Raw genomic sequence first — 26528 nt, forward strand, 5'->3', positions numbered from 1 at the left:
TTATTTTAAAATGTGTGTCCTATATAAATAACTTAGGTTATAAAACCTCAAGGGTAGGTACTGGTTCTTGCTTCTTCTGTCTCCCCTCAATAATGTTTAGTTCAGTTGTCAGCTTATAGTGGGTCCTCAGTAACCAATGACTAATTGATTCACTGTTAGGGCCAGGACAGCACTTCAGCAAAGAAATGAGCTCAGTAGGATAGTGAGATTTGGAGATAGGGACCACATACTATGTGATCAGCATGCAGTTCCTCCTAGTTGCAAGATAGAAAACCAGGATTTTTTTATTTAAGAAGCATTGGACTTTTCCAATATTAGAACACAAACCAGGTTTCAATTGCTATTGTTTTGAATTTAACAGGATGTATTGTGTGTGCAGCTTCTGGACTTAACTTGATCTGCTATTTTTGGTGCTCTTCATTAAATGGATTATTGATATGTAAATACACAAGTTACTATGAAAAATTACCCTAATTTTCTTGTGAACTTTCTTCCTGCAGCTTGTGGAAAGTCATTATGTTACTTTTTCACATTCAAGAATATTTAAGTACTTGCAGCTAAATTGTACTAAACCAATTGTCAAAACTTGGGAGTGCACCATAAAAGAAAATTGATACAGATATAAACAAATCCATTTGCATGGTCTCCTGTTTATTTATATGCATTCAAATATATCTTTATGTGGCATAGATATATATACACACATTGTGTTGTGGCTAAAGTTTCAACTGGAGTTAATTATCATATAAAGAGAAGAACTATTAGCAAATAAATTCAGAACCTGTCATACTATTATATAACAAAGTTATTTTTTAGCCTAAAGAGAAACTCTTTCCCAGACTTAAAATTGTGATTCTATAGATTAGCTGACTTCTGCTAGAAAAGAGATTTCTGTTTTAATACATAAAAGGTTGTAGAGGACTAGTCAACCAGAGACATGTAAACATGCACTGAATTGAATATTTTTTAAATTATGGTTCCCTACATTTTCTTTTTTTTTCTTTTATTTTTTGGTTTTTCAATTACAGTTGTCCCATTTTTCCCCCATTGCTTCCCCCCACCCAGCCCATCCCTTCTCCCGCAATCATATCCCTCCCCGTTGTCCATGTCCATGAGTCATTTATACACGTTCTTTAACTAAACCCTTCCCTTACTTATCCCCCTTCTCTCCCTCCCCCCTCCCCCCTATTGACTGCTATTCTGCTCTTTGTTCTATTTAGTTCTTTTGTTTGTGTTGTTCTTTAGTTTCCTGTATTAGGTGATGTCATATGGCATTTTTCTTTCTTTGCCTGGCTTATTTCACTAAGCATAATTCTCTCTAGTTCCATCCATGTTGTCGCAAATGGCAGGAGTTCCTCCTTTCATTCTGCTACATAGTATTCCATTGTGTAAATGTACTACAGTTTTGGATGCACTCATCTACAGATGGGAACTTAGGCTGTTTCCTGTACATAGCTATTGTAAACAGGGATGCTATGAACATACGGGTGCATAAGTTCTTTTGAATTAGGGTTTTAGGATTTTTTTTAGTATAAGCCTAGCAGTGGAATCGCTGGTTCAAAAGGCAGTTCCATTTTTACTTTTTTCAGAAAATTCCATACTCTTTTCCATAGTGGCTGCACTAGTCTGCATTCCCACCAACAGTGCACTAGGGTTCCCATTTCTCCACATCCTCGCCAGCACTTGTTGTTTGTTGGTTTGTTGATGATGGCCATTCTGACAGGAGTAAAGTGGTATCTCATTGTGGTTTTTATTTGCATCTCTCTGATGGCCAATGATGTTGAGCATTTTTTCATGTGTTTATGGACCTTCTGTATGTCCTCTTTGGAGAAGTGTTTGTTCAAGTCCTTTGCCCATTTTTTTAATTGGGTTGTTTGTTTTCTTGATGTTGAGTTGTATAAGCTCTTTATATATTTTGGAGATCTGTAATATCATTGGCAAATATGTTTTACCATATGGTTGGTTTCCTTTTCATCTTGCTGATGTTTTATTTTGCTGAGTAGAAACTCTTTAGTTTGATGTAGTTCCATTTGTTTATTTTTTCCTTTATTTCTCTTGCCTTAGGAGATGTATCCATGAAGATAGTTACGTGGGATATCTGAAAGTTTCCTGCCTATGTGTTCCTCTAGGACTGTTATGGTGTCATGGCTGACATTTAAGTCTTTGCTCCATCCTGCGTTTATTCCCATGTGTGGTGTAAGCTGGTGGTCTATTTTGATTTTTTGCAGGTCCCTGTCCAGTTCTCCCAGCACCATTTGTTAAAGAGGCTCTTCTCACTCCACTTTATGGTCCTTCCCTATTTATCAAATATTAGTTGACCATAGAGGCCTGGGTTTATTTATGAGCTCTCTATTCTGTTCCACTGATCTATATGTCTGTTCTTATGCCAGTACCAGACAGTTTTGATCACAGTGGCTTTGTAGTATTGTTTGCTGTCTGCTATCGTGATTCCTCCTGCTGTGTTCTTCTGTTTCAAGATTGCTTTTGCTATTCGGGGTCTTTTTTGGTTCCATATGAAATTTTGGAGTATTTATTCTAGGTCACTGAAATATGTCATTGGTATTTTCATAGGGATTGCATTGAATCTGCATATTGCTTTGGGTAGTATGACCATTTTGATGATGTTGATTCTTCCCATGCAAGAACATGGTATTTGCTTCCATTTATTTGTATCTTCCTTAATTTCTTTCTTAAATGTTGCATAATTTTCAGTGTACAGGTCTTTTATCTCTTTGGTTAAGTTTATTCCTAGGAACTTCTTGTTGCTATAGTAAATGGTATTTCCTTTTTTGACTCTGTCTCTGATATTTTATTGTTGGTGTACAAAAATGCCTTTGATTTCTGTATATTTATTTTGTACCGTGCTATTTTTCCAAATTCACTTATTATATCAAGTAGTCTTTTAGTGGAGTTTATAGGGTTTTCTAGGTACACTATCATGTCATCTGCAAATAATGACAGTTCTACTTCTTCTTTTCCAATTTGGATGCCTTTTATTTCTTTTTGTTGTCTGATTGCTGTGGCTAGGACTTCAAACACTATGTTGAATAGGAGTGGAGAGAGTGGGCAGCCTTGTCTTGTTCCTGATTTCAGGGGGAATGCTTTCAATTTTTGTCCATTGAGTATGATGTTGGCTTCAGGCTTCTCATATACAGCCTTAATTATGTAAAGGTATGCTCCCTCTATTCCCATTTTGCTGAGTGTTTTCATAATAAATGGATGTTGTACTTTATCAAATGCTTTTTCTGCATCTATTGATATGATCATGTGATTTTTATCTCTCATTTTGTTTAGGTGATGTATTATATTTATTGATTTGCGAATATTAAACCATCCTTGCATCCCTGGGATAAATCCCATTTGATAGTGGTGTATTATCTTTTTGATGTATTGCTGGATCCTGTTTGCCAATATTTTACTGAGGATTTTAGCATCTATGATCATCAGTGATATTGGCCTGTAGTTTTCTTTCTTTGATGTGTCTTGACCTGGTTTTGGGATGAGGGTAATACTGGCCTCATAGAAAGTTTGGGATTTTTCCCTCATCTTGGATTTTTCGGAATAGATTGAGGAGGGCAGGAGTTAGTTCTTCCCTAAATGTTTTGTAAAATTCGCCCGTGAAGCCATCCAGTACAGGGCTTTTCTATGCTGGGAGTTTTTTGATTACTGCTTCAGTTTCTTTCTTTGTTATTGGTCTGTTGAGACTTTCTACTTCTTCTTGATTCAGTTTTGGAAAGTTATATGTTTCCATTAAATTTTCCATTTGTTCTAGGTTGTCAAATTTCTTGCCATACAGTTGCTTGTAGTAATTTCTTACAATTGTTTGTATTTCTGAGGTATCGGTGGTGATTTCTCCTCTTTCATTTCTGATTTTGTTTATTTGGGTCTTCTCTCTTTTTTTCTTAATGAGCCTGGCTAGAGGCTTGTCAATTTTGTTTATTTTTTCGAAAAATCAGCTCCTAGTTTTATTGATTTTTTGGATTGTTTGTTTAGTCTCTATGTCACTTAATTCTGTTCTGATCTTGATGATTTCCTTCCTTCTTATTGCCCTAGGCTTTGTTTGTTGTTGTTGTTCTAGTTCTTGTAGCTTTAGGATTAGATTTTTTATTTGAGATTCTTCTATCCTTTTCAGATATGCCTGTACTGCTATGTACTTCTCTCTTAGGACTGCTTTTGCTGTGTCCCATAGGTTTCGGGCTGTTGTGTGTTCATTGTCATTAGTTTCTAGAAATTTTGTGATTTCCTCTTTGATATCATTGTTAACCCATTCATTATTTAATAGCGTGTTATTCATTCTCCATGAGTTTTGGTGTCTTTGATTTTTTTCTCTGAGATTGATTTTTAGTTTCAAGGCATTGTAGTCTGAAAAGATGCTTGATATGATTTCAATTTTCTTGAATTTGTTGAGGCTTGTTTTGTGTCCTATCATGTGGTCTATCTTTGAAAATGTCCCATGTGCCTTTGAAAAGAATGTATATTTTGCTTCTTTGTGGTGAAAACTTCTGTATATATCAGTTAAGTCCATGTGGTTTAGTGTGTTGTTCAATGCCTGTATATCCTTGGTGTTTTTTTGCTTGGATGATCTGTCTATTGTTGATAATGGAGTGTTGAAGTCCCCTACTGTGAGTGTGTTGTTGTTAATATCCTTCTTGTGGTCTTCTAGTATTTGCTTTATGTATTTGGGTGCTCCTATGTTGGGTGCATATATGTTTATCAGTGTTATATCTTCTTGATGGATTGTTCCTTTAAGTATTAAGAAATGTCCTTCTTTGTCTCTTTTTATTGCCCTTGCTTTGAAGTCCGTTTTGTCTGATATGAATACTGCTACCCCAGCTTTTTTTTCAGGTCCATTGGCTTGGAATATTTTTTTTATATCCCTTTACTTTCAGTCTATGTAAATCTTTTGTTTTGAGGTGTGTTTCTTGTAGACAGCAAATATGTGGGTCCTGTTTTCTTATCCATTCCGTTACCCTATATCTTTTAATTGGAGCGTTTAATCCATTTACATTTAAGATTATTATTGACATATATTTATTCATTTCCCTTTGTACCTCTGTTCTTCTACTCTTTTTTGTGTTTTGTTTTTTCTCTTCCTTTTTCTTATAGTATTCCCTTTAGCATCTCTTGCAATGCTGGTTTGGTGAGGATGTATTATTTTAGTCTTCCTTTGTCTGAGAAACTCCTTATTTCATCTTCTATTTTGAATGAGAGCCTTGCTGGGTAGAGTATTCTTGGTTGTAGGCCTTTGTTTTTCATTGCTTGAAATATTTTTGACCATTCCCTTCTGACTTGTAGTGTTTTTGTTGAGAAATCGGTCGATAGCCTTATTGGAGCTCCCTTGTAACTTATTTGCTGTTTTTCTCTTGCTGCTTTTAGGATTCTCTTTGTCTTGGAATGTTGCCATTTTAACTATGATGTGCCTTGGAGTGGGTTTTGGGGGGTTCCTCTTCATTGGCACTCTCTGTTCTTCCTGAACTTGCATAACTTTTTTTCTCATAACGTTGGGAAAATTTTCTGTTATTATTTCTCCTATCAGTTTATCTATTCCTTGTTCCTCTGATCCCTTCTTGATTCCAATTACTCTTATATTGTTCTTCCTTTTGTTATCCTGTAATTCCCTTAACTCTTCTTCATACTTTTTCAGTCTTTTTTTATTTTGCTGTATCGTCTGAGAATTTTTTTCTACGTTATCTTCTAACTCACTAACATGATCCTCTGCTTCATTTAATCTGCTTTTGACTGATTCTACTGTGTTTTTTAGTTCAGAGATTGCATTCTTCATTTCTCCCTGGTTCTTGTTGATAGTTTCTATGTCTTTTTTTATGCTGGTGTAGTTCTCTGCATGTTCCCTGTAATTTTCTTGGAGCTGTTGGTAACTTCCTTGGAGGCTGTCATAGTTGTTTTTAAGGTTGTCGAGTATATTGAGGTTCTTCACCACCATTGTTTTGAATTCCATGTCTGACATTTGTGCTATGTCTATTCCATCTACCTCTCTTTCTGGGGATTCCTCTTTTCTTTTCATTGAGAGGTTGTTTCTGCATCTTACGATGTTGGATTCTTCTTATTTGTTTTTGTTATTTGGATTTGTCTGCTTTGCCTTCCCACCTTTGTGGTATGAGATTGTTTATGGGAGATCTGGGGCTTTCAGGATGCAGTCTCTTTGATCTCCTGAGCCTGATGTTCTTGGGGTACCCTTTATGTCATTTGTTTATGCTGTCTGGTTATATTTCAGATGCTGTTTGTTAGGATATTCCTTCTGGCTAGTTGACTAAGAGTCACTCTGTCCACTTTGTCTTGAATTCTGTTGTGGAGATGTCAGTTCAGCCTTTGTGTGTTGTCTTGTTTTTCTGTGTCCACATCTGGTCTAGCGAGGTGGGTCAGAGGTTCCTGTTCCTTGCAGCAGTGGTGTGCCCTCTCATGGCATGTTCCTTTGGTGCCTGTTGGAGCTAACCAAGGTGCCCTTGCACGCACGCTTGTGAGCCCTTAAGGCAGCCCAAGAGCTTGCCTAAGGCCTGCCGCACCGCGATCCGGGAAAGCTGGGGAGATGCTTTTGCCCTCGCGCACCGGTGGGCGCCCAAAGCGGCCGGGGAGATAGCCTGAGGCCTGCTGCACCACGCTCCGGGAAATGGTTTTCTACATTTTCATTTGTTCAATATCAATTGACCATAAAGCTTTCTATGTGTTAGACATAGTACTATGCACAGGGTGGACAAGGGGTTATAGTAGTGAACAAGACATGTGCGGTCCTTGCCTTCTTAAAACTTACATGCATTCTACAATCTATTATCAGTGTATGTATGTGTGTCTTCGTTCTTTTGGGCTACTATAACAAAAATATCATAGACTCAGTGGCTTAAACAACAAATGTTTCTCACAGTTCTGAAGGCTCAGAAGTCCAAGTTCAAGGTGCCATCAGATTTAATGTCTGATGAGAGCTTTCTTCCTTGTTCATAGATGGCTGCCTTCTTGCTATAACTGGGAAGACTTTTTCTTTGAGAAAAAGTAAAATTCTTTTACAATTTGGTTAATAAAACCCCACTTTTGATTGGGTAATTTCATGGTTTTGTGTAGAGGAATTTTCAGAAAGTTACTCAGTACCTTTTAAGATTATGAAATCTTATTTTATTTTTTAAAAAACTTTAAAGTATATTTTATTGATTATGTTGTTACAGTGATTCCAATTTTTCCTTTTTTCTCCCCTCTGCCCAGTACCCCCGTTCCATCCAGCAATCCCAACCCTCTCAGTTCATGTCTATGGGTTGTGCATATAAATTCTTTCGCTTTACCTCTTCCTATATTATTATTAACATCTCCCTCTTTATTTTCTACCAACCTATTATGTTTCTTAGTCCCTGTACCATTTCCGCATTTCTCACCCTCCCCTCTCCCAGCTGATAACCCTCCAAATGATCCCCACACCTATAATTCTGTTCCTATTCTGGTTTACTTAGTTGGATTTTGTTTTTACTTTTTTAGATTCAGTTGTTGATAGTTGTGAGTTTGCTGTCATTTTACTGTTCATTGTTTTGATCTTCTTTTTTTAAGTAAGTCCCTTTGACATGTCATATAATAATGGCTTGGTGATGATGAACTCCTTTAGCTTTACCTTGTCTGGGAAGCACTTTATCTGCCCTTCCATTCAAAATGATAGCCTTTCTAGATAGAGTAGTCCTGTTTGCAGGTTGCTTTTCATCACATTGAATACTGCTTGCCAGTCCCTTCCTGCTGGAAATGTGTCCTCTGAGAAATCAGCTGATAGTCCCACAGGCACCCCGATGTAGGCAACTCTCTGCCTCTCTCTTGCTGCCCCTAGGACTCTGTCTTTATCTTTCACCTTTGGCATCTCAGTCATGATGCATCCTGGTGTGTTCCCTTCTGGGTCCAACCCGCCCGGGACCCTCAGTGCTTCCCAGATTTGTATGTCCATCTCCTTCGCAAATTTTGGGAAGTCTTCCTCATTTTTTAAAAAAATTCTTGCTTCCTCATTCTGCACTGGTTGACTGTTTTTTTCTTCCTTAGGTTCCAAATTATTAATTTGAACCTTGGTTTCCTTCCCTTCATCATTAGTTTTGTGTGAGTTTTCTTTCGTTTCACTTAGCGTAGCCTTCACTTCTTCTCATGCATTTGCTGTACTCAAGCATATCTGTCAAGCCTTTGAGCGTCTTTATCACCAATGTTTTGAATTCTGTGTCTATTAGGTTGTCTATCTCCTCATCTGTTAAGTTGGCTATCTCCTCTTGCCTTAGTTTTCTCACTGAAATCTTGATCCATCTCTCCTTTTGGGCCATACTTTTCTGTCTCCTCATTCTGACAGGCTCCTGTGTTTGTTTGCCTCCATGTCCCAGGTGGAGCTGTTGCTCCTGTTATGTTTTAAGGGGCGGAGCCTTAAGAATTGTTCAGTACAGGGTGACCTGTTTCAGCACATTGTGACGCTGTATGTGGGGGAGGGGTCCAAGAGGGAACAATGCCACCTGCCCAGCACTTGCCCCTTTTCCAGGTATGTCTTCCACTTCCGCCCTGGACTGGCGCCCCTCTAGCTGCTGCCCTTGCCATAATTCCCAGAGGGGGTGGGTCTGTGGACTCTGGGGGCCCTCTAAAGAAGCAGGCTCTACTGAGAGACCGGCTGTTTCTGCCTCCGCCCCAAACCCCACTGGTCTGCACAGCCAGAAGCAATGAGACTTGATTTTTTTCCAGTGCTAGGACCCTGAGCTGATAGGTCTGGTAAGGAGCTGGGAACACTCCCCAGGTGTCCCTCCTGACTTTAAAATGTGTGACTGCACTTTCTGCCAGCATGCTGTTGCCACCGCTGCTGCCGCCACCACACCGCATCCTCTCCGCCCTGGCTCCACCCCTCCTACCTCTTTGGATGAGTGTTTCTTCTTTATATCTTTGTTTGCTGGACTTCCATGCAGTTTGATTTTCTGGAACTTCTGGTTGTTTCTAGTTTTGAGGTAGTTATATTCCTTCTTAGTTGTGGAGGGAGATGCAGCGTATCTGTCTATGCCTCCATCTTGGCCGGAAGTCTGAAACCTTGTTTTAGAATCTGGCTACCTTTTTAAATCTCTTCCCACCCTTTTGGCTCACAACCCAGGAGTTCCTGGGATAACAGTGTTGGGCTGGATGGATAGAACATAACTTAAAGCTCACCTCGTTTTTTGTTTGTTTCATTTTCTGTTGCTTTTGGTAGCTGTTTTCTCTCACCCACAGCCTATGTCTATTTTTCTCTATCTTAAATGGGAATTTACCCCTAGTTTTATAGACACAGTATCCAGAATTTCCCCTTGCAGTCTCATAAACACGCTGCATGTATTTCCCTTTATTGGTGGTGAGCAAGTCATCTGATTTTTATTAGGCTTAGAGTATTCTAGTCTATGAATAATATAATGAGGGAAATGAAAACAGGCGTGCAACAAAACTGTTGGGCTCATGGGCAAGACTGAAGACTGATAACATGAATTTTTTATACTTGTACATTTTATGTATGTATAGTAAGATTTATGTACTTCTCTTATTTTAATGTTATTCTTCCCTTCAATTCTCTGTAACTGTTAAGATTCTTTCATCTGTGCCCTTGAGGACAGCCATTCTCAGGGCAGGAAGAATAGCAGAAGCCTCATGATTAGAAAGGGGGACTTGACTTCAGTTACTTAAGCCACTGTGTTGTTAGTACTCCATGTTTCCTGCCCCAGTAGCTTGTCTGGACACTTGAACTCTTGCCCTTTTCTACATAGTTATTTGTTCAGGATGTTTGCTTAGACTTTAGACTTTGGATTCCTGTCTTGTGTTTATTTTCTATATTCAATGTCTATTTTTAACTCACTACCTGTAATGAATTCTTGCACATAGTATTGAATAGGTATTCCTTAATATAGGTTATATTCCCTGATTCCTCCTTGCATGCTGCTGCTAAGGCTTATAAGACCTGAGTCTCTGATACTGACTCTAAACCTTATCCTGAACTCATACCCCTGGGTAATTTCTCAGCGCAGGCAGACTCTTCTGCCTACAAGTTCTTTACTCCCAGCCCTACTGCAATTCATTGGAGTTCTACTTCCTTATTTTGTGCCATGATTTGCTGATTTGCTGGCAGTTCAATAAAAATAATGTAACTAGAATGTTCACAATAAAGGAGCAATTTAACAAATCTGAGATACACAATCCTGTTTGCACTTTTATTTTAAAGGATAATTATGTCGTTGCTTAAGTAAGACCCTATGCACTGAGTGCAGATGTCAGAGCAAGAAATTGTTAACTAAGACTAGGTTCCTGCTGTGAAATTCAAGAAGCGTAAAATTCTAGCATATGTGCAGAAATCCAAACCCATCATTTTCTGACAGGCAATAATTACTTTAATGAAGTCAGGATACTATTTCAAACAAGCAATTATAGTTAACAATAAAACTGTAAACAGGACCATAATTAATGAATTTTCAAACTGCACTTCCTCCTCTGTCAAGGCTATGAGCTATAAAAAGAATGAGAAGAATAACTCATATTATTGAATATGTATGTCATACTGGGCACTGTGCCAGGCTCTTTACATATATTGTCTTATTTAATCCTCACAAACTCTGTGCAGTAAATACAAGTATTATTCCCACTTTGTGGATGGAACTGAGGCTCAGAGGTAGAACAACAACAAAAAAAAAACATTGCTCAAAGTCATACAGGTTAATAAATGGTAGATCTGTTATTTAAACATTTGTTAAACTCTAGGACCCAACTTTTTAACCATGATACCTAGACTATCTAGTATATATAACATATATGTAAAACCCACTTGTGTTCATATGTGCTAATAAGAAAATATAGTACATTTAGATTAGGGAATTTGAAGAGAGTCTATTTATAAATGGACTAGTGACAAGGGTGTAGGTATACAGGGCCCCAAGGCGTAGCATAGTAATAACAAGTGGAGCTGTTATTATATTTAAGTTGAAGGAACAAGACGAAGGAGCAGTTATAAATCCCCAGAAAGGAGAGACTCATGTAGAGGAGGCTGATATAAGGGTCCAGTTATCTTTGTTTAGAGGCACAATGAGACCAAGTCAACATAACAGGAAGTAATCCAGGGGAATAAATAACCTCACCTTACCGCCTTCTCTTCTTTTAGTCTCTTTTTTGGGCTCTCCATTGGTCAAACCTAAATCAGACACTGGTCTTATGGGTGACCTGGTAAATGTGTTGCAACAGCACATAAAATATAGAATATGTATATTTGCCTTTGAAATCAAAGAAACCTGCCAAGATTGTGTCCCTTTCTTCATGGTGAGCAGTACAAGGTATAATAACTTATCTCTTTAGAAAGGATATCCAGACATATCCAAGATCACTGAAACTTCTAAAAACACCACCAATGTGGAAAGCCCCTATCTTCTACCCTCTGACATTATATATGTAAGCATGTAGGATCCTTGCTACTTTCAGCTCATCAGGTCATTAGCCATATATTATGTAATGGAGCAGCATGAGATTAAGGCAGCTCTGGACTATAGTATAATATGATGGAGAACAGAATTGACACAACCCTGGGGTGTGATAGTGAAGACACAGTATTGTTTCTACCATGTATTTAAACTGCTTGTAATTTTCCTACTGATTGATATGGAAATGAAAGCAGTTTCTAAGTCAATACCTATATACCAAGTGCCAAGGAGTATTTTGATTTTATCTAGTAAAGATACCATATCTGGAACCACAGTTGTAGATGGCATCACCATGTGATTAAGCTTATGCTATTTGCTATCATTCACAAAGATTCACCTGAGCTTTTATACCAGCCAAACGAGAAAGTTAAGTGGGGATGTGGTAAAAATCACCATCTTTGTGTCTTTCAAGTATTTTCAATTTCCCCAGGGATCAGGGATGCAGTATGTCATTTGGTTTACTGTCATGTTGGGGGAGAGGCAGTTTCAGGAGCTTGCATTTGGCCCATCCCAGCATAATAGCCCTTACCGCATGGATCAGAGAAAAAAGGAGAAAAAGCTTTCAATTACTAACTGTAGTACTCCTACCTCACTCCCCTGAGATTGAGAAAATAGCCACATGATGGAGCCCCTCTATTCCATTGGACTCTTATAAACAGGCCAAGACTGCAGTTACTACCTGACTTCCAGAAGCTTTCTTTTCTGACAGGTGGACCACAGTGGCATTTTGGTTTCTGGGGACCAGGGTATATTAAGAGTCTATATCTAGTAATTCCCAAAAGACCAGGGTATTTTTATTTCCCTAGTACATTGCCACAAGTACCTCTGGGTATGTAAATTGACTTAAGTTTGGGAATTGCCACTATAGTGAGCTGAGTTAGGTTTCTTCTTAGTAGACCAAGATTGTTTTTCTGCCCATATATGCCAAGAAGTATATTTATACCCTGGCTGGTTTGGCTCAGTGGATTGAGCGTCGGCCTGCGAGCTAAGTGTCGCTGGTTCGATCTTCCAGTCAGGGCACATCAGAGAAGGAAAACTCTGACTCCAAAAAACCTCCGCTGCCTTGCGGCATACCTCTTCAGGGGAAAGGCTAAGGGAGTAAACCCCGACAGAAAATCCGGAGCCGGAGTCCCTAAGGCGGTTTGACGTTGTAGTCAACACCGGCAACTCCTGTGGTGCACCTGAAGCCAAGCTGTATTGACTCCGTCTTTCCCTTGGACCCTTCAGCTGCGAAGAGAGGGGGGGTCTGCTGCATGGGCAACAGCAGACCCTCCATATCACCCTGCCCAGGCTCTGTAGCTTCAGCTCCACTGGAGAGGACACTCCAGCGTCATCGCAAGATGTCGATTCAACACGGGAGGAGACAGATACCGTGTCACTCCCGAGTCGGACTGCACAACCATTCTCGGCGGTGCAGATGGACTCTTAAGAAGCTACACCATCGTCTCTCGAGACGGACGGCTGCTGACGACGACGATATTTGTATGCTTCGTGTATTTCATTTTTAGAACTCCATGATCAATTAACCATTACCATAAATTCATGCACGTCAAAACTCTGATTAACATTTTATTCCTGGGTCTTATTGTGTAACTTGCACCTACCATGTCATTGATTATTAAATGACACCATCCTGCCATCAGCACTTCAGTATTACATTATTCCCACTGAGAATAGGACACACAATTCCAAGATAGCATCTCCTATCATCATCTATCGGAACTCTTTGAGGTTGATGGCACTCTGCCTCATCAGTGCTTGTAATTCTGTGATGAAGGAAATGTTGTCCAAACCCTCATGGACTAATTACTATGGCCATTTGATATCCCAAGATATTGCCCTTTATCTGTACTTCATTTCATGCTGTGATAAGTCATAATCGGAGTGATTATGATGCAACTGCATGTTATAGGTTACCTGTTCAATTTTTTTCTCAGTAAGGAGGCTATCTGGGTACTTCTCAATATAACCAAACTAATCTTAGAATCTCACTTTGAAAGTCTGTTTCTGGGACCACATAAATAATAATTACTGTATCGTTAAGATCTTAACTGAAATAAAGTAGAAAATCAGCATAATTCATGGAATATTTATTTCTGAAGAGATTATTTATAGAGGTATACAGTATTCCCTCACTTAGTGTGGTTATTACATTCTAGACCACCCCGCGATAGGTGAAAATCTGCGAAGTAGAAACCTTACACTTATTTTAGTATTTATATATATTTTAAGGCTTTATAAACCCTTCCCACAAAATTGTAAACCATTCCCAGTCCCCTATTAACCTTTCCCACTCCCTTAGTAACCTTTTCCACACTTTTATAAACATTACTTATGTTCTTAGAAGATATTCTACACTCTTAAAACTACATAACTTTAACAACATACGTATACAGTACAGCAAAATCTTGTGATATAGTGAAAAATCCGTGATAAATAATTAAATATAATATTTTTTAAAGTCCCGCAATACAATGAGGCCACAATAAGTGAACCATGATATATAGAAGGACTACTGTAGTTGTAGAGAAACTTCAAGGGATTGTGTAGTAACAAAGGATAGTAGAAGTGAAGAATTTACTGTATTTAGACTCATGAAATGAAGGGAGGGAACAATTACCAACACTTGGAAGGGGAGAGTTGGGTAAAGGATACCATACGGAGAGGAACAGTGGCCTTTGAGTTAGGGACACAGCCAAGCTAGAACAAACTTGTAGAGAGGAAGCGAGAGGATTAAATATCCCAACCTTCCTCCATCCTTCTGATCTCTGATAGATATCATATTTGCAATGTCTATCCAGAAGCCAGAGGCAAAGAAACTAATTAATAAGGTCCATCTATGTCACCTTCCAAAGGCAGAGAGTAGGATAAAGGATAGAGAGTAGATCTTGGGGGATGAATGGAAATATCCATCATACCATATATCAATAAAACTTTCTTATATACAATGTGTCATGCTTAGGTTCATATAGTTTTTCACAATATTCAGCTAAGCAGAAAAATAAACTCTCGACCAAGTGTAGCTTGATACCTTTCTAAATGGTTATAGCAAAGTTATCACTTAATATCTCATGATGCAGTAATGCAGTTACAATTTTCTTTATTCTGTTTAAGACAGAGACTAGTCAAAGAACATGTATGAATGACCCATGGACATGGACAACAGTGTGGGGATTGACTGTGGGTGCTGGGGTGAGCTGGATGGAGGAGGGCAAAGGGGGAAAATTGGGACAACTGTAATAGAATAACAATTAGAAGTTAAAAGAAAATCAGGGTCACATCACTTACCATGGATTTCAGAGCCCCCCCCCCAATTCTGTTTCCACCTTCCTTTCCAAACTTCTCTCTTAATAGTTTTACTAGGCAATTCTCCTCCAGTAAAATGAATCAACTCCTTGTGCCCTGAACATGCTAAATGCATTTCCCATTCAATATGTTGCTGCTAGTTGTTCCTTCTTTTTGGAGTGGCCTATATCTTTCCTTTCAATTATCTAAATCTCATTCTTCACTTGAAAGTCAGTTCCTATTTTAATTTTTTTCAAGACTTCCTGTACGAAATGCTCACTGAGATATTCTTTTGCACCCTAGTCATACTTGCTATTTATGAATAGACATAGTAAAACTAGTATCTATTTCTTAAAGCTTTAAAAAATAATACTTCTCTCATAGGTCTGTTGTGAGGCTTTATTTTATTTTTTTAAGTATTTTATTGATTATATTGTTACAATAGTTCCAATTTGTTCCCCTCTGCCCAGTACCCCCCTTCCCCCAGCAATACCACCCCCCTTAGTTCATGTCCATGGGTCATGCATATAAATTCCTTGGCTTCACCCTTTCCTATATCATTGTTTTAAATCAATTAATTAATTTTTATAACAATAAAAAATAACAATTTCCCCCTCTCAGACTTAAGACCCTTTATAATCTTACAAAGGACAATGGGTGAAGGTCTTGTGCTCCTCTAGCTGCTTCAAGATGGACATGGTCATCAACCTACATACCCTTGGGCCCAGAAATTCCTAATAAGAGTAGGATGTGTAGTGGGGAGGGTGGCCTTCCCACATGGGGAAGGATATTGCAGACTCCAGGTCAGTTGGCTGTCCCTGGACAACAGCATACTTGGTTTAACAGGCTGGCATCCTTGTTGTATTCTGGGGGCAACAGATTTGGTAACAGGGTTAAAAGGCATCATTCAATCCATAACCACTAGATGATAAAAGGCAGGTATTAATTTTTCAATGTCCCACATTAGGGGAAAAAAAGGCTTCTTTGGAGGAAGGAAGGCAAGGCACGTCACAGGTATCCAAAACCGATTACGCACTATACTTAGTTTGTGCTGAAGGGAATATTTTAGGTTTCTCCTCTCTCAAACCTCTGGGCCCTTTCTGTCCAAGGCATTAGGATAGAATAGAGAAACCAGTTTTAAAGTGAAGCCCACAGACCACCCCATTCTTGACCAACCCAGCCACTTAGGTCAGCCAAACCATTGAATCTCAGGAGGCAGCAATGCAGACAGGATTAAGTGAGGTCTATAGATACAGACAATCACTCAGATAATGAGATCACAGGCTTATGCCCTATGAAAACAGAACACACATGTTAATGTATGCAAAATAACCTATAAAAAAGTCTCTAAATATGCAAGACTGTCTTATTGAAAAGACATTCAGTTGCAAGGCATTTCACATTCTTCTTGCCTGTAAATTAAGCATCTTCGATGAGGTCACAGACCTAGTTTAACTCTCAAATGAAAACAAACTTTAAATTAAAATAAACTTTAAAGACAGTTAGCTGCACTACTTTATAGACTACCACTGAGGATTGTGATTTTCCTTGAATTGTGATTTTTCTCCCTACGATTACACTCCTTGTCATTGAGGGGACTGAATTAAGTCCAGTTTTAACTTAACCTGTTCATTTGCATAAATACAACAAGAGCAGAAAAGGATCACATATGATCTTTACGTCTGTTTTGCTGGAACTTACACAAGGAACATTTAGGGTGGCTTTCAGGCTGCCCTTCAGGGCACAGAAGCTGAGCCACATACCTGCCATTCAGCCTTATCTGTAAACATCTCTTTTCCAAGTCCTTCAGGTTTTCCATTGTGCCTTAAGGTCCCTTCTAGCCATCTTTCAGGAAAGCAACCTTCATTCCTTCCCTAGAAAGTTCGCCGTGGACTGCGCAACAGACCAAGGTACCAGTCCTTTTTTTCCCGTGGGCTTTTATTACCTTCAAAAGTCAATCCCAATTCCTCAGGGCTTTTCGGTAACAACCAGAGCCCAAGCATGTCTTCTTTAGGCATGACATTCCAGTCAAAGTTTTAGTCAATAAAGCCTCTATTAACAACTGGTCTTATTAGTTTTATGCAAAGAACCTTATGTAATAACTTACTTCTCCAGAATGCCAAATTCTGGCGGGATCAGGTAAGGAGAAAAATATACATTCTGAAGAATAATTCTTGCCTTGTAATATTCACTAAAATTGCATTTCCATACTTTATATTTTCATTTGTTCACTTCCCTACTTGTGAGGTTTTCTTTCCTTTTCTTTATTTGAGGGCGTTATTTGCTGGCTCATATATTAATTTATTTTGCTTTTATTTTTCCCCCACTAAAATTTTTGTTTGTTTGTTTTTCTATTATAGTTGTCCCACTTTTTTCCTTATTGCTTCCCCTCACCCTGCCCACCCCTTCTCCCACAGTCAGTCCGCACCCAGTTGTCTATGTCAATGGGTGATTTATACACATTCTTTGACTAGACCCTTTACCTTCTCACCCCCCTTTCTCACCTCCCCCCTTGCCACTGTTAGTCTACTCCTGGTTTACATACTTCTGGTTCAATTTTGCTGGTTTATTTCTGTTGTTCATTAGTCTCCTGTATTAGGTGATATTATACGGTATTTTTACTTGAGTGCCTGGCTTATTTCACTAAGCATAATTCTCTGTAGTTCCATCCATGTTGTTGCAAATGGTAGAAATTTCTTCTTTCTTTCTGCTACATAGTATTCCATTGTGTAAATGTACCACAGTTTTTTGATTCACTGATCTACGGATGGGCAGTTAGGCTGTTTCCAGCACTTGGCTACTGTAAATAGTGCTGCTATGAACATAGGGGTCCATAGGTTCTTTTGAATTTTTGTTTCACAATTCTTTGGGTATAATCCTAGCAATGGCATTGCTGGGTCAAAACGCAGTTCTATTTTTAGTTTTTGAGGAAATTCCATACTCTTTTCCATAATGGTTGCACCAGTATGCATTCCCACCAACAGCGCACTAGGGTTCCCTTTGCTCCACATCCTCTCCAGCACTTGTTATTTGTTAATTTGTTGATGATGGGCATTCTGACTGGTGTGAGGTGGTATGTCATTGTGATTATAATTTTCATCTCTGATGGCTAGTGATGTTGAGCAGTTTTTCATATGCCTTTGGACCCTCTGTATGTCCTCTTTGGAGAAGTGTTTGTTCAGTTCCTTTGCCCATTTTTTAATTAGGTTGTCTGTCTGCTTGGTGTTGAGTCGTATGAGTTTTTTATATATTTTGGAGATCAATCCATTGCCTGAGAAATCATTGGCAAATATATTTTCCCATATTGTTGGTTACCTTTTCATCTTACTGATGTTTTCTTTTGCTGAGCAGAAATTCTCTAATTTGATGTAGGCCCATTTTTTAATTTTTTCATTTATTTTCCTCGCCTTAAAAGATGTATCAGTGAAAATGTTTCTATGTGAGATATGTGAAATTTTCCTGCCTATGTTTTCCTCTAGGACTTTTATTGTGTCATGGATTACATTTAAGTTTTCTGGTGTATGGTGTAAGTTGGTGGTCTAGTTTCATTTTTTTACCTTTCCCTGTCCAGTTCTTCCAAAACCATTTTTGAAGAGGCTCTTTTCACTCCATTTGATGTTCCTTCCCCATTTGTCAAATATTAGTTAACAATAGAGACCTGAGTTTATTTCTGGGCTCTCTATTCTGTTCAGTTGATCTATATCTCTGTTCTTATGCCAGTACCAGACTGTTTTGATTATAGTGGCTTTATAGTATAGTTCGATATCAGGTATTGTGATTCCTCCTACTGTGTTTTTTTTCCCTCAAGATTTCTGTGGCTTTCTGGGGTCTTTTTTTGTTTCCATATAAATTTTTGAAGTATTTGTTCTAGGTCTGTGAAATAGGTCATTGGTATTTCAATCGGGATTGCATTAAATCTATAAATTGCTTTGGGTAGTATGGTCATTTTAATGATGTTGATTCTTCCCATCCATGAGCATGGTATATGCTTCGATTTATTTGTATCTTCCTTAATTCCTTTCTTCAGTGTTATGTAATTTTCAGAGTACAGGTCTTTTATCTCTTTGGTTAAGCTTATCCCCAGGTACTTTATTTTTCTTGTTGCTATAGTAAATGAGATTTTTTTCTGTCTCTGATATTTTATTGTTGGTGTACAGAAATGCCTTTGATTTCTGAATATTGATTTTGTACCCTACTATTTTACCAAAATCACTTATTAGGTTTGAGTAGTTTTTTTATGGAGTTTCTAAGATTTTCTATGTACACGATCATGTCATCTTCAAATAATTATGTTCTTCTTCCTCTTTTCCAATTTGGATGCCTTTACTTCTCTTTCTTGTCTTATTGCTGTGGCTAGAACTCGAAGACTATGTTGAATAGGAGTGGGGAGAGTGGACAGCCTTGACTTGTTCCTGACCTCAGGAGGAATGCTTTCAATTTTTCCCCACTGAGTATGATGTTGTCTTCAGGTTTCTCATATATGGTCTTTATTATGTTGAGGTATGCTCCCTCTATATCTAGTATGCTGAGTGTTTTCATCATGAATGGGTGTTGTACGTTATCAAATGCCTTTTCTGCAACTATTGGTATGATCATGTGGTTTTGTCTTTTATTTTGTTTATGTGGTGTATTTTTTTAAGTATATTTTATTGATTATATTGTTACAATAGTTCCAATTTTTTCCCCTTTGCTCCTCTCCGCCCAGCACCCCCCTTCCCCAACAATCCCCTCCCCAAGTCCATGCCCATGGGTCGTACATAAAAGCTCTCCTGCCCCACCCTTTCGTATATTCTTCTTCTTTTTTAAAAAATAATTAATGAATTAGTTAAATATTTTAACAATAAAAAATAACAATCCCTCCCTCTCAGACTTAAGACCCTTTAAAATCTTATAAAGGACAATGGACGAAGGTCTCGAGCTCCTCTAGCTGCTTCAAGCTGGACATGGTCGTCGTCCTACCTACCCTTGGGTCAAGAAATCCCTAATAAGAGTGGGGGTGTGGAGGGGAGGGTGGCCTTCCCACAAGGGGAAGGATCGTGCAGACTCCAGGTTGGTTGGCTGTCTCTGGACAATGGTATGCTTGGTTTAACAGGCTGGCATCCTTGTTGTATTCTGGGGGCAACAGGGTTAAAGGACATCATTTAATCCATAACCACTAGATGACAAAAGACAGGTATTAATTTTTCAATGTCCCACATTAGGGAAAAGAAGGGCTTCTTTGGAGGAAGGTGTGCCAGGTACATCTCACCTGTCCAAAACCCTTTTGCCCATTATACTTAGTTTGGACTGAGGGAAATATTTTAGGTTTCCCCCCTCTCAGGCCTCTGGGCTCTTTCTATCCAAGCCATTAGGATAGAAAAGAGAAACCAGTTTTAAAGTGAAGCCCACAGACCACCCCGTTCTTCACCAACCCAGCCACTTAGTTCAGCCAAACCATTGAGTCTCAGGAGGCAGCAATGCAGACAGGATTAAGTGAGGCCTATACGTACAGACAATCACTCAGGTAATGAGATCGTAGGCTTATGCCCTTTGAAAACAGAAAACACAGGTTAATTTACGTAAAATAACTGACATACAAGTCTCTAAATCTGTAGGACTGTCTTAACGGAAAGACATTCAGTTGCAAGGCATTTGACATTCTTCTTGCCTGTAAATTAAACATCTTTGATAATGCCACAGACATAGTTTAACTTTCAAATGAAAACATTTTAAATGAAAAGAAACTTTAAAGATGGTTAGCTGCACTACTTTATAGTCTACCACTGGGCATTGTGATCTTCCTTGAATCGTGATTTTTCTCCCTAAGATTACCCTCCTTGTCATTAAAGGGACTGCATTAAGTTCATTTTTAATTTATCCTGTTCATTTGCATAAGCAGCAAATGATCACTTATGATCTTTAGTTCTGCTTTGCTGGAACTTATGCAAGGAACATTTAGGGTGACCTTCAGTCTGCCCTTCAGGTCACAGAAGCTGAGCCACATACCTGGCATTCAGCCTTGCCTGTACACACCTATCTTTTCCAGGTCCTCCTGGTTTTCCATTGTGCCTTAAGGTCCCTTCTAGCCATCTTTCAGGAAAACAACCTTCATTCCTTCCCTGGAAAGATTGCTATGGACCGCTCATCCATCCAATGTACCAGGCCTTTTATCTCGTGGACTTTTATTACCTTTGGAAGTCAGTCCCAGTTGCTCAGGGCTTTTTGGTAACAACCAAAGCCCAAGCATGTCTCCTTTAGGCATGACATTCCATTCAAAGTCTTAGTTTAAAAAAAAACAAAAAACCTCTATTAACAACTGGTCTTATTAGTTTTATGGAAAGAAAGTTAGGTCATTACTTACTTCTTTAGAATGCCAAATTCTGGAGGGATCAGATAGGGAGAAAACATATACAGTGTGAAGGAAAATCCTTGTCCTTCTAATATTCACTGAAGTTGCATTTCTATTCTTTATATTTTTGTTTTTCCCCCCACTAAAAATTTTTCTGTTTGTTTGTTTTTCCATTACAGTTGTCTCACTTTTTCCCCCTCTTGCTTCCCTGCACCCTGCCCCCCTTCTTCCACATTCAGTCTCCACCCAGTTGTCCATGTCCATGGGTCATTTATACATGTTCTTTGACTAGACCCTTCCCCTTCTTACCACTTCTCTCCCTCCCATCTCCCCCTTTGTTACTGTTAGTTTATTCCTTGTTTACATACCTCTGGTTCAATTTTGCTCATTTGTTTGTGTTGTTCATTAGTTTCCTGTAACAGGTGATAGCATAAGGTAATTTTCTTTTGTTGCCTGGCTTATTTCACTAAGCATAATTCTCTCTAGTTCCAATCATGTTGTTGCAAATGGTAGAAGTTGCTTCTTTCTTTCAGTACTTATTCATTGTCATTTTCCCCCTTTGTACTCGTGTTCCTCTCTGTCTCTCTCTGTTTCTTCATCTTCTTAAAGCAGACCCTTTAGAATCTCTTCCAATACTGGTTTGGTGGAAATGTATTCTTTTAGCCTTCTTTTGTCTTGGAAACTCCTTATTTCACCTTCCATTTTGAATGAGAGCCTTGCTGGGTAGAGTATTCTTGGTTGTAGGCCTTTGTTTTTCATTACTTGGAATATATTTTGCCATTCCCTTCTGGCTTGTAGTGTTTCTGCTGAGAAATCTGATGATAGCCTTATAGTAGCTCCCTTGTATGTTATTAGTTGTTTCTCTCTTGCTGCTTTTAGGATTCTCTCTTTGTCTTTGAATGTTGGCGGTTTAATTATGATGTGTCTTGAAGTGGGCCTGTTGGGGTTCATCTTCATTGGGACCCTCTGTGCTTCCTGGACTTGCATGGTTCTTTCTCTCTTCATGTTAGGGAAGTTTTCTGTCATTAGTTTTTCAAAGAGGCTTTCTATCCCTTGCTCTTCTTCTTCTCCTTCTGGAATTCCTATGATACGGATATTTTTACGTTTCATGTTGTCCTGCAGCTGTCTTAGAGCCTCTTCAGTCTTGTTCAGTCTTTTTTTTTCTGTTGCACTGTCTGTGAGTTTTTGTCTACATTGTCCTCCAGCTCGCCGATCCGATCTTCTGCTTCCTCTAGCCTGTTTTTAATTCTTTCTACTGTGTTCTTCAATTCAGAGATCATATTCTTCATTTCCTCCTGGCTCTTATTGATAGCTTCCATGTCCTTTTTGATGCTGGTATAATTCTCAGTAAGTTCTTTATAGTTCTTCTGGAGTTCACTGTAGTTTTTCTGGAGTTCTTTGTAGTTTCCGCTGAGCTCATTCAGCTTCTCCATAATCCATGCTTTCAATTCCATATCTGATAGTTGGCTCCCCTCTATTTCATTTAGCACTCTTTCTGGGGACTCTACCTTTCCTTTCGATGGGGGGTTGTTTCTCTGTCTCCCCATTTTTGTGACTCCTATTGTTTTTTGGTGCTTCTTAGAATGATCTGCACTTCCTGGATCTGCCCCTGGTGGTGTCAGATCCTGTACCAGTCTGGGCCTAGGCAGCCTGTTGGAGACTTCCAGGGATCTACTGCCGTCAGGCTTAGGACTCTGGGTGTGGCAGCTTAATTCCTGTAGGCAGGGCTTTTGCTTCCCCTCAGGCTGATGCCACTTGGCCGGGAATGGTCTGCCTGCAGCACTGGGGATGAGGCAGCACTGGGACCCAGCCGGCCGTTTCCCCAGCTCTCCCCTCAAAGCCACCACACCAAGCTCTCCCCAAGCATTTCCTGTCCTCTCTGTCTTCCCTCTGCTTGAGCCCAGTGTAAGTGGGAGCAGAATATTTTCATATGTGATCCGCTTAAGAGCTCTTTTTCTCCAGCTGTTTCTCTCTGGCTAGGAAGAAACCCTGTGGCTTTTCGCTTTTCTCAGCTGGATACTATTTTACTTTCCACTCTGTTGCTGTAGGCTGGGAAGCTCAGCTGGGGGTTTAGACCCTGCTGTTCTCAAGGGGAATCCCCACCTGCTGAGCTGTTTCTCAGTCCCTTCAGCTGCTACCCATGTGACGCCAGCCAGCCCCTTCTGCGTCTCCACTCTCCCTACCGGTCACGTTGTGATGTAGTGGCCTTTTCCATCTCTCCGTGGTTATAAGACTTCTCTCCAGCTGGTGTTCAGTTGGTTATTCCAGATGATTTCTCCAAAATTATGTTGTAAATCCAGACTAGTTCTGGGAGGAAGTTAGTGTAGCTTCCACTTACTCCTCTGCCATCTTGTTTCTCGAAAACTATGTGGTGTATTATGTTTACTGATTTGCGAATATTAAGCCATCCTTGCATACTTGGGTTGAATCCCACTTGATTATGGTGTATGGTCTCTCTAATGTGTTGCTGGATCCGGTTAGCCAATATTTTGTTGAGGATTTTATTATCTATGTTCATCAGTGATATTGGCCTGTAGTCCTCTTTCTTTATTGTATCTTGACCTAGTGTTGAAATTAGAGTAATACTGGCTTCATAGACAGAGATTAGGAGTCTTCCTTCTTCTTGGATTTTTTGGAATATTCTGAGAAGTGCACAAGTTAGTTCTTTCCTAAATGTTTTGTAAAATTCACCCGTGAATCCATCCAGTCCAGGGCTTTTGTATGCTGGGAGTTTTTTGATTACTGCTTCAATTTCACTAGTTGTTATTGGTCTGTTCAGGCTTTCTGCTTCTTCTTGATTCCCTTTTGGAAGATTCTATGTTTCCAGAAATTTGTCCCTTTCATCTAGGTTGTCAAATTTCTTGTTGTTTGTAATAATATCTTACAGTCCTTTGTATTTCTGTGGTATCGGTTGTGATTTCTCCTTTTTCATTTCTGATTTTATTTATTTGGGTCTTCTCCCTTTTTTTTTTGATGAGCCTGGTTAAAGGCTTGTCAATTTTGTTTATCTTTTTGAAGAACCAGCTCTTGTTTTCTTTTTTTTTATCTTTTGAATTGTTTGTTTAGTTTCTATGTAATTTAATATAGCTCTGATCTTAATGATTTTCTTCCTTCTACTCTCACTGGGCTTTGTTTGTGGTTGTTCCTGTAGTCCTTGTAGCTGTAGGGTTAGATTTTTTATTAGAGATTCTTCTATCCTTTTTAGGCAGGCCAGTATTGCTATGAACTTTCTCTCAGGACTGCTTTCACTGTATCCCATAGGTTTTGGGTTGTTGTATGTTCATTATCATTTGTTTCCAGAAACTTTTTGATTTCTTCCTTGATATCCTTGTTAACCCATTCATTATTTAATAGCATGTTATTAATTCTCCATGAGTTTGAATATTTTTGAGTTTTTCCCCTTGCGATTGATTTCTAATTTCAAGCCATTATAATCTGAGAAGATCTTAATATAATTTAATATTTTTGAATTTGTTGGGGCTTTTTTTGTGTCCTACCATGTGGGTATCTTTGAAAATATTTCATGTGCACTTGAAAAGGATGTATATTTTTATTCTATGAGGTGGAAATTTTTATATATATCAACTAAGCCCATTTGATTTATGGTGTTGTTCAATGCCTCGATATCTTTGGTGTTTCTTTGCTTCGAAGACCTGTCCATTGTTGACAATGGCCTCTTAAAATCCCCTTCTATGAATGTGTTGCTGTCTATATCCTTTCTGTCATTAGTTTTTCAAAGAGGTTTTCTATCCCTTGCTCCTCTTCTTCTCCTTCTTGTACGCCTATGATAAGGATATTATGACATTTCATGGTGTCCAGCAGCTCTCTTGAAACCTCTTCATTCTTTTTCAGTCTTTTTTCTTTTTGTTGCACTGTCTGCGAATTTTTTTCTATGTTGTCCTCCGGCTCACTGATGGAGTCTTCTGCTTCCTCTAGCCTGCTTTTAATTCCTTTTCATTCCTTCTACTGTGTTCTTCAATTTAGAAATTGTATTCTTCATTTCCTCCTGGCTCTTATTGTTAGCTTCTATGTCCTTTTTCGTGCTGGTTGTAATTCTCAGTAAGTTCCTTGTAGCTTTCCTGGAGTTCTTTGTAGTTTTCTTTGAACTCACTGATCTCATTGAGCTTCCCTATAATCCATGTTTTTAATTCTATGTCTGATAATTTGCTTTCCTCTATTTAATTTAGCACTCTTTCTGGGAATCTCTCCTTTCCTTTTGATCGAGGGTTGTTTCCCTATCTCCCCATTTTTTGACTCTTTTTGTTCATTGCTGCTTCTTAGATTGATCTGCTCCTCCTGGATCTGCCCCTGGTGGCATCAGGTCGTGTATCAGTCTGGGCCTAGGCAGCTTGTTGGAGACTATCAGAGATCTACTGCCTTTGTCTCCTTTAGTTGTTAATCTTGTGAGGTTTTATATAACTTAATATATCTGAAACTTTTAGAATAATGTCTGGTATATATATGTATGTATAATATTTCCCTAATTAAATTAAAGTACCATCCCTATGATGGAAGGGTATAAGTTTTTTTATTTTATTTTATTTTATTTTATTTTTTGGTTATTCAGTTACAGTTGTCCCATTTTTCCCCCATTTTTTTTTATTTTTTATTATTAATTGTTTATTCTCAACATGTATCAAAGAACATGTCCGGATGAGCTTGAATAAATGCTTACTGCGTGGTAGATGATCTGATGATTATGATGCCTGCTACTCTATTCTCTGCTGCTGTTGGAAAGTGGCTGCAATATATATCAATTTATAAAATAATTGATTGAATTATAAAGTTGATAAGCATCTAACAGATAATTTAATTCCACCACATCATCTTTTGGATGATAAAACTGAGGTTCAAGGGAGAGGAAAGGAATTTCCCAAAGCCAGAGTTGCCATTTAATGACAGAAGCAGAGCTAGAACTCAGAATGCATCCCAGATCATTGAAATGAATAAATATTTATTGAGCACTTACTATGTGTCAAGTACTATGCTATTTTGGGGGGATATACATATGACCAGAACAAGGTCCCACCCTTTCATTCCATTTACTTTTTCTGAAAATTATATTTTATTAATCATGCTATTACAGTTGTCCCAATTTTATTCCCTTACTCCCTCACCCAGCACCCCACACACCCTCAGGCAATCCCCAAACCATTGTTAATGTCCATGGGTCATACATATAAGTTCTTTGGCCACTCCATTTCCTATACTGTATTACATCCCAATGGCTATTCTGTAACCGCATATTTGTACTTCTTAATCCATTCACCTCTTCACTCATTGCCCCCCACACCCCTTCCATCTGGCAGCCATCAAAATGCTCTCTGTATTCATGATTTTTTCTCTGTTCTTCTTGTTTGCTTGGTTCGGTTTTTAGATGCAATTGTTAATAGATATGTATTTATTGCCATTTTATTGTTCACAGTTTCGATCTTCTTATTTTTCTTAAATCAGTCCCTTTAACATTTCATATAATAGTGGTTTGGTGA

Source organism: Furipterus horrens, unplaced genomic scaffold, assembly GCF_987537825.1.
Source record: "Furipterus horrens unplaced genomic scaffold, mFurHor1.1.pri manual_scaffold_17, whole genome shotgun sequence".
Classification (NCBI taxonomy): domain Eukaryota; kingdom Metazoa; phylum Chordata; class Mammalia; order Chiroptera; family Furipteridae; genus Furipterus; species Furipterus horrens.